The sequence below is a fragment of the Giraffa tippelskirchi genome, chromosome 1 (assembly GCF_054371585.1).
Source record: "Giraffa tippelskirchi isolate mGirTip1 chromosome 1, T2T-mGirTip1v1.2.pri, whole genome shotgun sequence".
Classification (NCBI taxonomy): Eukaryota; Metazoa; Chordata; class Mammalia; order Artiodactyla; family Giraffidae; genus Giraffa; species Giraffa tippelskirchi.
In genome coordinates, this window is record NC_137275.1 from 16283202 (window position 1) to 16294703 (window position 11502).

Below are 11502 nucleotides of genomic sequence, written 5' to 3' on the forward strand. Positions count from 1 at the left end.
CCTGCACTGCAGGCAGGTTCTTTACCACAGTACCACCTGGGAAGCCCAAAGAGCTCATACAAGTCCATATAAAAAATGATTTTAAAATGGACAGAAGGCCCAGAGAAACATTTTTCCAAAGAAAACATTCAGATGGTCAACAAGCACATGAAAAAGTGCTCACTCAATATAACTAATCATCAGGGAAATACAAACCAAAACCATGATAAAATATTACCCCACATTGGTCAAAATGACTATCATCAAAAAAAATAATAATAATAATAAATGTTGGCGAGTATGTGGAGAAAAGGGAACCCTAGTACACTGTTAGTGGGAATGTAAATTGGTAAAGCCACTGTGGAAAACAGTATAGAGGTTCCTGAAAATATATATTATTTCAGCTTTTTCAAGTTGAGTCTCTAGTCCTCAGCCCTAGGACCACCTACCTCTTCTCTCTCCAGCACCTGCATCTGTTTCTCACAGTATTTCAGGGATACACTTAATGGTGGATATAAGGCTATGGTTTTTCCAGTAGTCATGTATGGATGTCAGAGTTGGAATATAAAGAAAGCTGAGCACCAAAGAATTGATGCTTTTGAACTGTGGTGTTGGAAAAGACTCTTGAGAGTCCCTTGGACTGCAAGGAGATCCAACCAGTGCATCCTAAAGGAGATCAGCCCTGGGTGTTCATTGGAAGGACTGATGTTGAAGCTGAAACTCCAATATTTTGGCCACCTCATGCAAAGAGCTGACTCATTCGAAAAGACCTTGATGCTGGGAAAGATTGAGGGCAGGAGGAGTAGGGGACAACAGAGGATGAGATGGTTGGATGGCATCACTGACTCAATGGACATGAGTTTGAAGAAAGCTCCGGGAGATGGTGAAGGACAGGGAAGCCTGGCGTGCTGGTCCATGGGGTCACAAAGAGTTGGACACGACTGAGTGACTGAACAACAAATAAATCATTGGAGTTACACAGACCATATCTTTGCTGTTCACTTCTCACCAGAAGATAAAGTGTGGTCAAGCCAATTACTATGAGCGAACCTTGATAGTGGCAATCCATCCCATGGGTCCCAACTCATCAGCACAAGACTGTCATTTAAAAGACCTGCAGGAGAAATTCAAGGCCAGTTCTTTGAGATCATATTGGGACCAGGGTCTGTACTATATGTCAAGCACATTGAAATACAGATCATCATTTTAAAATTAATAGAAAAGCACTGAGAGAAGGTGACATATTAGAAAAATGACAGAGTATTTGGATTCAGACAGATCTGGTTTTCTCAACTCTATTATCCCTTACTAACAATAATATGTTGAGTAAGTTTTACCTCTTTGAACCTAAACATTCTCACAAAGTGGGAATAACATATCTGAGTTAGATATAACATAGTTTACTTCTAGAATTACTAAATTATTTCTAACTATTTCTAGAATTAGAAGTAGTATGTTTAATAAAACTCCCACGGAGTGCTTGGTACTTAGCAGGTACTTAATTAATTAGCGTGATTATTATAACAAGTCTGTGCGACTTTAAAGAGACAGAAAAACTCAGGACAAAATGAGGGTTATTTCTCCTCCATGGGAAATTTGAAAAATTACTTTCTTTAACTGAAAACTCAATTTGATGGGCAGAATACAGCCCTAATTACAGATCCTAATTATGATTTTTATTTCATCTATTGATTGATCTTACTTGTAAGAAAAAGAAATGTGCTTCTCTTGAGGGCACTCTTCTATACAATTATGATACATATATCGGAAAGAACTCATGTTTGCTCTGAAGTCCTTGCTTTCAAAATTACTCAGACATGATTTTCTTTCCAAGGTTTTCAAGAAACGTAGTATTTCGGGCAAGGCCATTTTATCCATCAGGGAGTATAAAAACAGTACTTAGAATGATTCAAGAAACCACAAAAAATAATCTGGAAAAATTATTGGCTCTGAAATACTAAACTGAAGCTACAAAATAAAATTTTATACATATTTAACTACATGTCTAAAAAAAAGTGGTGCTTCCCAGGTTGCACAGTGGTTAAGAATTCATCTGCCAATGCAGGGGACACAGGAGATGCAAGATTCATCCCTGGGTCAGGAAGATACCCTGGAGAAGGAAATGGCAACCCACTCCAGTATTCTTGCCTGGAAAATCCCATGGACAGAAGGGTCTGTGGGGCCACAGTCTATGGTGTCTCAAAAGATCGGACACAACTTAGCGACTAAACAACAACATACTAAAAAAAGTTTAAAATGGAGGTAATTTGGCCTATTTCCATAATGCATTTAAGCTAACTTTTAACTGTTAAAAGGTATGGGTATTTTAAGATCATTAAAGTAGGCTAAAAGGGTGCAAATCACATTATTAGAAAACCTCAACTTAGGTATAGCTGTGCATCAAATTTAATGCTGAGTTCTTGGATGACAAGCTAAAATGAGAAACACGGTGATTTTTAGCCTCTGTTCTTCTAAGAAAAGAAACAACACTAGCTAATCAGAAGAGACACATTTTCTATAGCAGTAAAAGTAAAGATGGATTTGTAGAGATCTTTACATAAAGGATATTGAGACACATAACAAAAAGCACCAAGATGTTTTCCGTGGAGCCCATCTCTTTTCAACTGATTCCCTGTAAAAGTAAAAAGTATTATATTAAAGCATAGTGAATGAAGACAGTGTAATAAAAAGGAGTTGTAACATGATTAGGAAGGGTAAATTTTCAATTTGATAGAGAGCACGGAAGATTTAGAAAGCTGAGTAGACTATTACTTTTAAATATCAATGGTTGCTTGTCCAGTCTCCTCAGAGATACTATATAAAGAGCAACTTGAACTATACATAGTCCCTGGATAGTGCCTGAAACAAAAGTATTATACATTCTTTATTGAAAAATTATCCACACGTTAAACAGCAAGTATGCAAGTGACAAAAGTATCACAGTTCTGAAAATAAAATAAACCCATTTGTATTTTGGCTCAAAGCGCATATAGCCCCCACCCTCTTCTACATGTTAGGCAGCATAAATAATTGTAGACAAATTTTTTTCAGGAAGGAACTTTGAGCATAAATGATCAAAGGAGATGGAAATAAAACCAATATAATTTTAAAAATCAGCAAAAGGAAGGAAGGTGCCTTTCTGAATTTCCTCCTCTCCATCCACCTTCACATTTTACTTTAATTAAATTTGATTCCCTCAAGCACTAGCACTTAAGATAATTATTAAATAGCCCAAATTAGTACTTCTATTCTGGTTTATTAATTAAGATTATTACTCAGTCCACAGGCAACAGGATCTCCAATTGAACTCCATTATTAGTCCTCACAGCTAAATCCAGGACCTCCCACTGGGATACAGCAGATTAGAGATTTTACAGTATAATATAAAAAATAATTGTGGAAGATGTTTATTTATTCTAATGGTTTCTACTCTCTTTAAACTCATCAGTATTTTATAATTTCAAAGAGGAAAAAAAATTGGTTCCACTCTAGATTTTGTTTTGCTTTTACTTTAGAATAGTAAAAGCACAATATTTCATCTATTATAGAAATAAAATAGGCTTGTGTGGGTCAGCCTGGAAAGTGAACTATATTTGATAGCATCATTACCTTTAGAAAATGAACTCTGAGTCCAAATAGATATTTTTTCAAATGAACTTTGGGGAAATAACTACCTGCATAAATTGGAGTCCACCATTGCTTTCTTCATTCATGACTTTGCTTGCTCATTTACTAAGGAAATATTAATAGATGTCTACTATGCTTCATACTCTGTTCTAGGAGCTAGATACAGGTAATCCCACCACCACCAGGACACCCATTAAGGAATTTACTGTAGCTGGTTGGCAGGGGGGGGGGTACATAAAAATTATTAAAATAATCATTCACAGTATGTTTAAGACATTACGGAAGCAGATGAGATGAAATGATTAACTCTTCCTGCACAGAATTGGGCAAGTCTTCCAAAGGAGGATCCACTTGAAGTGAACCACTGATAATCAAGAGGGGCTTTCCAGGCAGAGGACATTTCAGGAGAATGAAATTCAGAAGCAAGAAATAAGAAGTATGAAGAGTGAGGGCCCCTGGTGTAGGAAGACACAGCTAAAAATGAAGGGCTTTGAAGAGCTTTTAGTCCCTGTACTAAGGCATTTAGAGTTGCTGTTATAGGTCCTTGGGGTCTATCAGAGGTTTTAGAACAAGGGACTTAGACAATTAGATCTGCACTTTATAAAGATTAATTGTGGCAATGCTACAGTAGAATGGAGATACTGCTTAAAAGCACACTTGTGCACAGTATCCTCTGAAAACTGAACATTCTTTGAGTTCATCACAATAATCCCTCCACTTCCAAATGGGCTTTAATTTAGTGCTGAAACCATCATAATCTTGTAAAGTTTGAGTTCATATAGCAAAGACAGATGGGTTACCATTGCAGACTCAATATGAAAGTCCAACTCTCCCCATGAAGAACATTAACTTCGTGGCTAAGTTGCCTATTTATGACTTTAATTTTAAATACCTTTCTCCATCTGGGAGAAATATTAATCATTTAATCACAAATTTAAGTGTAAATAGGCATCTTTTTTATTTGAAATCTCTTCTGCCTTTTTCCTCAGTAAAATGTGATCAGGATAGAATGGCTACCTCAGGTTCTTGTTATTATCAAGCTTCTCCACACTCATGTGTGACCAACTGGGCGGCTGTCCCTCCTTACTGAGGGGTTTCCCAGGTGGCAGTAGTGGTAAAGAACCCGCCTGCCAATGCAGGAAATGTAGACACTAGGGTTCGATCCCTGGGTCCAGAAGATGCCCTGGAGAAGGGCATGGCAACCTACTCCAGTATTCTTGCCTGGAGAATCCCATGTACCGTCCATGGGGTCGCAAAGAGTCTGCCATGACTGAAGCGACTTTGCATGCATACCTGCTCTCCTTACTGGGCTCCAAGCTGGGCCGCCATCCACCTCTCCCTTTTATTTTTCCAAGGCATCCAGCTTTACCAAAAAATTGAAACACGGCAGAAAGAAGGAAACAGCATTGCATAAGCTCAACTCGTGGGAAAAGAACCCTTCAACATTGGCCATAAAAGAAACCACAGGAGAAAAACCACAGGTAACAAAGATGGTCCTACTGCAAACATGAAAAACAAGAACCAGTTACATGGCTGGGAATTTGCAGCAGCACTAAGTACTTGCAGCCCTAGAAACCAATCAGGACACTAATAGAATCAGAAAGAAAACACACTTCAGTGGCCGAGTAGGTCACAGCCAAACTATTCAGGGCACTGTTGGTAAACAAGAAACTAGGCTTTGACCAAGACAGCAAAATAAACAGACTCAAGCTACTCATTACCACCTGCTGCGCATTCCTAGCCCTTCCTGCCCCACCCCGCCCCCACTTCCCTTAACCCTCTCCCTTCACCCTGGAGAATCCAAGATCACACAATCAATAAAACCTTGACACTGAGAACTCTCTGAGTTTTGACCACTGCTCTCTTGAGCAAAACCTGAAAGGATTTCACTGGGAATTACAGTCCAGAACACTTTCCACTTTTACACTGAAGTTTTTTTTTTTTTTTTTTTTTTTTTTATAAATTTATTTATTTTAGTTGGGGGCTAATTACTTTACAATATTGTAATAGTTTTTGCCATACATTGACAAGAATCAGCCATGGGTTTACATGTGTTCCCCTTCCCGAACCCCCCACCCACCTCCCTCCCCCTCTCATCCTTCTGGATCATCCCATTGCCCCGGCCCTGAGCCCTTGTCACATGCATCGAACATGGAATGGTGCTCTGTTTCACATATGACAATACACATGTCTCAATGAAGTTTACACTCCTGTCTGGAAGGGTGCATCGTTATTTGTTCTGTGCTGACTTAGCTTTTTCTTGAGAACACAGTTCTACCCCCCACCTCCCACTTATTATCAAATCTGTACTTTTCAAAATGGTTCAAATTCACTGTATATACAGCTCACAAGAATATAACTGAGAAACCATCCTCCTCTCAAACCCAAGCCCCTGTGATTAAGTAATAAAACCAAATAACACAGTTGAAAGCCAAGGACAAGACTGAGTTTCAGCAGGCTTTCCCATGCAGAAAGGACCACAGATTCTCCTTCTTTTTATCACTCTAGCTGTGTATTCCTTACACAAACCTCAAACTAAAGTCCAGATCTGAACAAGTTCACAGTTTTCCCCTTACTCCCATTTAAAGGTCTTCCACCAAGAAGACACCCTCTCTGAAGGGTAAGAGAATTTTATTTATCTTTAAGTTTTGTCAATATCTCTGTCTTCCAAGATGTCTAAGGGGAATTCTCTGACAACTCAGTAATGGCTCTAAAGAAAACAGATTTCTCCACTTGCTACCTGAAGGTCAGGCACCCAGGGAAGACAAAAAGAGGAATTGTATTATTGGGCTTTCTTAGAGGTTGAAATATCCCCAGAGAAGAGGAAGTATTAAGAAATTTAAAAGGGTGAGTGAAGTCTTAATAAGTCTAATGTGAGCTTTATATTTGTTTTCTGTCTTTTTCTAATATATTAACTGTGTGTTTTACATTTTATGATGCTCAGTCTAATACCAACACCCATCCTTGCCCTTAATGGTTGGTTTCGAGGTCTAGTTAGAAGCAGGAGACAGATTGTTTGTATTCAATCTGTCTGTCCATCTTCTTCTCAGTAATTGAGTAAAGCTCTTAACTCTACTGTAAATATCCCTGGGTTTCAATTAATTTGTCTGACTTAATAGACACAGCAACACATACTGTTTTACTTATGGATAAGCAGACACTTTGCAACTTTTATATTTCAAATACCAGCATGATTTATTTACTTCCTCATTTTAGAAAGAGATGAGATAATAATGTTCTGCTAGGTCTACCAAAAAAGATTAAGCTACGATAGAAACCGAAATATCTTAGAAATGATATTTTAAATGAATTAATATATGCATAGAGTATAAGGCAGTCTGGGCTCCCTATTACTAGCTGGTATTGAAAACCTAACATCTCTAAGGAATCCAGAGTAATATTATCTACCCTTCTATTTGAGGACTTGTACAAGAAACGCAGTCTGAAGTATTTTTTTTTAATGAGAACATATTATATATCTCTATCCTCAAAAGAGCTCGAAAAGTTTCCTTTTAAAAAATCTAAACAGATCATTTTGGGTGGCTGAAAACTCACCAAAGATTCCCAAAGGCTTTTTTTTACAATGAAAGTATTTACTATTAAAACATACCTCTGAATGCCTGTTATCTAGAAAACTCCCGTGATATAAGACACTAACGGAAAGGAGCAGCGGAGAAGGGGGCAGATAGTGAGGGAAGTAAACTGCGGAGTCTTTATTCCTTCCTTCTATTTTTAAGCCTAGAAATGCGTACTATCAGCTTGCGCTGTTTTCATCCTTTTAAAAATAATAAGAAAGGAGCATTGTTCCCCATCATCTACACGCAAGCGTACGCGCGCGCACACATACACATACATACACACACGCGCGCGCACACACGCGCGCACACACACACACACACACACACACACACACATACACTGCACCAGCACGGGATTCCTGCGGTCCCTCCTCGCCCCCTGCAGCCCCCACCCGGGTCGCCCGCAGCTGTGCCCGCAGCCCCTGGGGCGCAGGCGAGGCCAAGTCCCAGCCCCGTGAAGAGACCCCAGAGCACATCACTCCCCCACCCCCCACGTCCCAAAGCAGGTCACCTACCCTGCTCCGAGCGCACGACAGAAGGGGTACGGCGATTGTTCCGAAGAAAAAGGCCCCCAGGATAAGCCGGAAAAAAAAGCGGGGCGGGCAGTCTTCTTACTTCTCACAACAAGGGGAAGTATTGCGCCCGATGCGCTGGGTAGCTCCGCAGCCGCGGTTTCGGAGGAAATGCGCGGCGGCAGAAGAAGCTGCGGCTGGGGTGGAAAGTTGGGGGTGGTTCCCCCCAGCTGCCCGCGCCTCGATCCGCTCCGGTCCCAGCCGCAGTCTTGACAGCTCCCCCGGCCTTCGAGACCCTCCAAAGCCCCGCCGCCGGTTTCCACCCGGAGCTGGGCTGAGTTGCCACATGCACTTGAGAGATCCTAGCAGTTGCGCACAGAAGAGTCCCAGAAGTTAGAAAGAGTGATTGTGTGTGAATGTGTAAATATACAGTACAAGAGGCTGGAACAACTGAGCGGGGCCAACCCTCAGACGCAGCCCGGGGTTTCAGATTTCATTTGGCAACTGGCAGCTTCAGAAGATTCGAGCCGCACGACGGGGGAGGCAGGAGGAGCCCGGTCCTCGCCCAGCGCCTCTCTGCTGGCTTATCTTAGAGCCTGGCTGACACTGGGGGGTCCCCGGACCCTCTATGGCCAGACAGAGCCCTGCCTCGGTACCCCCGAGGCTGGCTTGACACGTTTATTTCATTCATATCACAGACACACCTTGATGTGAATCTGGGGCTGTGGGTGCAGAGAAGGGATGCAAAATACATATCCCTTTGCCCCCTAGAAGCTCAGCATGTCTTTGGCCAAACCCCACAAGGTTTTACTTGCTTCTGTCTTCTCTCTGTATAAAATCTTATTTCTCCAATCAGAATTACCTGGGTCATTAAACCTGCATTCCTAGAAATGTTTATTTAGATGAATATACTCTAGTTAGATCTTTAGAGAAATTCAAAGCATAATTACTTCCTTATCATGGTTTAAGAGCTCTCAAAATTACACAGTATAAAGAAAGAAGATGGAGTAGTAAACATTTTGCTGATGCAGTCCCCTCTCCTCCCACCACCAAAAAACCAATTTCAGATCTAGATATTACGGTACTGATTACCTGGAATGCCAACTCAACTATTCAAAAAAAAAAATCTTTATAAAGATCTCTGTTTTAGAGTATTTAAAAACCATCACTGTGGATCCCCAGTGATATGGAAGAGCACACATTTAAATTTAGAAACACCAAAAATAAAAGTCTGTGTGGACACATGTGTTTTTTTTTTTTTCTTCTACCCTTCTTTTTCCAGTTTCTTGGAGACTTTCTTTCTGGTGATCTGTCTCATCCTGGCTTGATGTCCCACTAGAAAATTGATTTTCTGGTGGAAGAATTCTCAACTATCTAATTAAGCTCTGCAGGGAAAAATTTCTTTGGGTATTTCTTTTTTAAAATGTTTGTGGAATTCCTAACCAGAAGCAGTGTAACTTATTTTCTAATTGGTAGGAATAAATGACCTTCACATGGCTTTACATATTCTACCTGCAGCCTGGCAGGTACATGCCAATGGGCAGTTTTAGATGAAAGCTGGAAAATAATGAAATTAACCAAAATGAAATCTGCACACACTTGAGGGTCCCAAGAACCTCAGGAAGATGTGTCAATGATTCAAGATTCTGACATTTAGAAAAGACAAGGAAGCTATCATGTTGGTAACCTAATTCAGGATCTAACAACTACTACCACAAGCAACTTAGAATCAAGACAATACAAAATTGAATTCAACATGATTACTGGGTAGTCCCTAATCCAAAAGGTTAAGACATGCCTCTGTGGCACACCCTCACACCTAAGATCTTTGCTTTCACATCTCCTGACCTCTGTCTCCACCCCTTCCAGGTCAGTTCAGTTTAGTCACTCTGTCATGTCTGACACTTTGCGAACCCATGGACTGCAGCACACCAGGCTTTTCTGTCCATCACCAACTCCTGGAGCTTGCTCAAACTCATGTCCACTGAGTCGGTGATGCCATCCAACTATCTCATTCTCTGTTGTCCCATCAACTGAGATGATGGAACATCGTCTTCTCCTGCCTTCAATCTTTCCAGCATCAGGGTCTTTTCTAAAGAGTCAGTCCTTTGCATCAGGTGGCCAAAGTATTGGAGTTTCAGCTTCAGCATCAGTGCTTCCAATGAATATTCAGGGCTGATTTCCTTTAGGATGGACTGGTTGGATCTCCTTGCAGTCCAAGGGACTCTCAAGAGTCTTCTCCAACACCACAATTGAAAAGCATCAATTCTTCAGTGCTCAGTTTTCTTTGTAGTCCAAAGCTCACACCCATACATGACTACTGGAAACACCATAGCTTTGACTAGAGGGAGCTTTGTTGGCAAAGTAATGTCTCTGCTTTTTAATATGCTGTCTAGTTTGGTCACAGCTTTTCTTCCAAGGAGCAAGCATCTTTTAATTTCATGGCTGCAGTCACCATCTGCCATGATTTTGGAGCACAAGAAAAGAAAGTCTCTGTTTCCATTGTTTCTCCATCTATTTGCCATGAAGTGATGGGACCAGATGCCATGATCTTAGTTTTTTGAATGTTGAGTTTTAAGCCAGCGTTTTCACTCTTCTCTTTCACTTTCATTCAAAGGCTCTCAGTTCCTCTTTGCTTTCTGTCATAAGGGTGGTGTCATCTGCATATCTGAGGTTATTGATATTTCTCCCGGCAATCTTGATTCCAGCTTGTGCTTCATCCAATCCGGCATTTCACATGATATTCTCTGCATATAAGTTAAATAAGCAGGGTAACAATATACAGCCTTGATGTACTCCTTTCCCAACTGGAACCAGTCCGTTGTTCCATGTCCAGTTCGAACTGTTGCTTCTTGACCTGCATACAGATTTCTCAGGAGGCAGGTCAGGTGGTCTGGTATTCCTCCTTCCACCTTACATCATTTCATTGAAGTGTATGATGTATGTGATTATCTTAAGCTAGATAGTACAACTGAAAAATGGGAAGATGGTCACTTAGGATTAAGCATCAGGGAAGGTATATCTACCAAAATCCTGTCTTCCCCTCTCACTTCTCCGCAGAAAGGAAAGGGCCACTGTATTTGTTTTCTAGATGCTCCTTAGGGATTTAGCAAAGATCTTTGTTACCCATCATATAAACTGAACTAGAAAATGCTTGGTTGTCCACAGGACTCAACTATGTTGCTGTTGTTGTTGTTCAGTTGCTCAGTCATGTCCAACTCTTTGCAACCCCATGGACTGTAGTACACCGGGCTTCCCTGTCCTCCACCATCTCCTGGAGTTTGCTCAGACTCATTTCCATTGAGTCGGTGATGCCATCCAACCATCTCATCCTCTGTCACCCCCTTCTCCTACTGCCATCTTACTTTTCTCCCATTTGTAGATTAATTAGGACTAGAAGACATCTCTCATGCAGATTTTAGCAACTTTAAAGGAGAAAAAAATTTGCAAAGAGGAGACTTGAAAGGTTCTAACCAGGGAAGGATGCCAATGTGATAGACACATACTTCAGGGTGTGTGGTGTCTGTCATTCAATTCCCAAGGTCTCTGGTGAGAACTTGCCCCGGGTACCACTTAAAGCTGGATTTTGCCTGTCAACTCAATTCAGAGTTTAAGACATTTCTTTTCCAGACCAACTCTACAAACCCCACAAATGCTTCAAGGGTAAGGGCTAAGTTTCCAGGATTCTAAGTCATATCCTCAGAAGGAGTATAAAAGGTATGCAAGGTTTGAGAAGCTTTACAAGGAGATTTACAAGGGGGATGTGTGATACTTTTAAGACCAGAGGGAGTTCAGGAATCTAGAAA

The 11502-nt window shown here is 40.8% G+C and overlaps 1 protein-coding gene across 1 annotated transcript in view; it reads right to left on the reverse strand.

Annotated features, from left to right (window-relative positions):
* The window catches only part of ARHGAP24 (Rho GTPase activating protein 24), a 556594-nt gene extending 548785 nt beyond the window's left edge, over positions 1-7809 (reverse strand). The window contains exon 1 of the mRNA XM_081497333.1: positions 7700-7809. The gene's annotated coding sequence lies outside the window, so the exon portion shown is untranslated. The remainder of the gene's footprint in view (positions 1-7699) is intronic.
* Positions 7810-11502: the final 3693 nt, after the last annotated feature.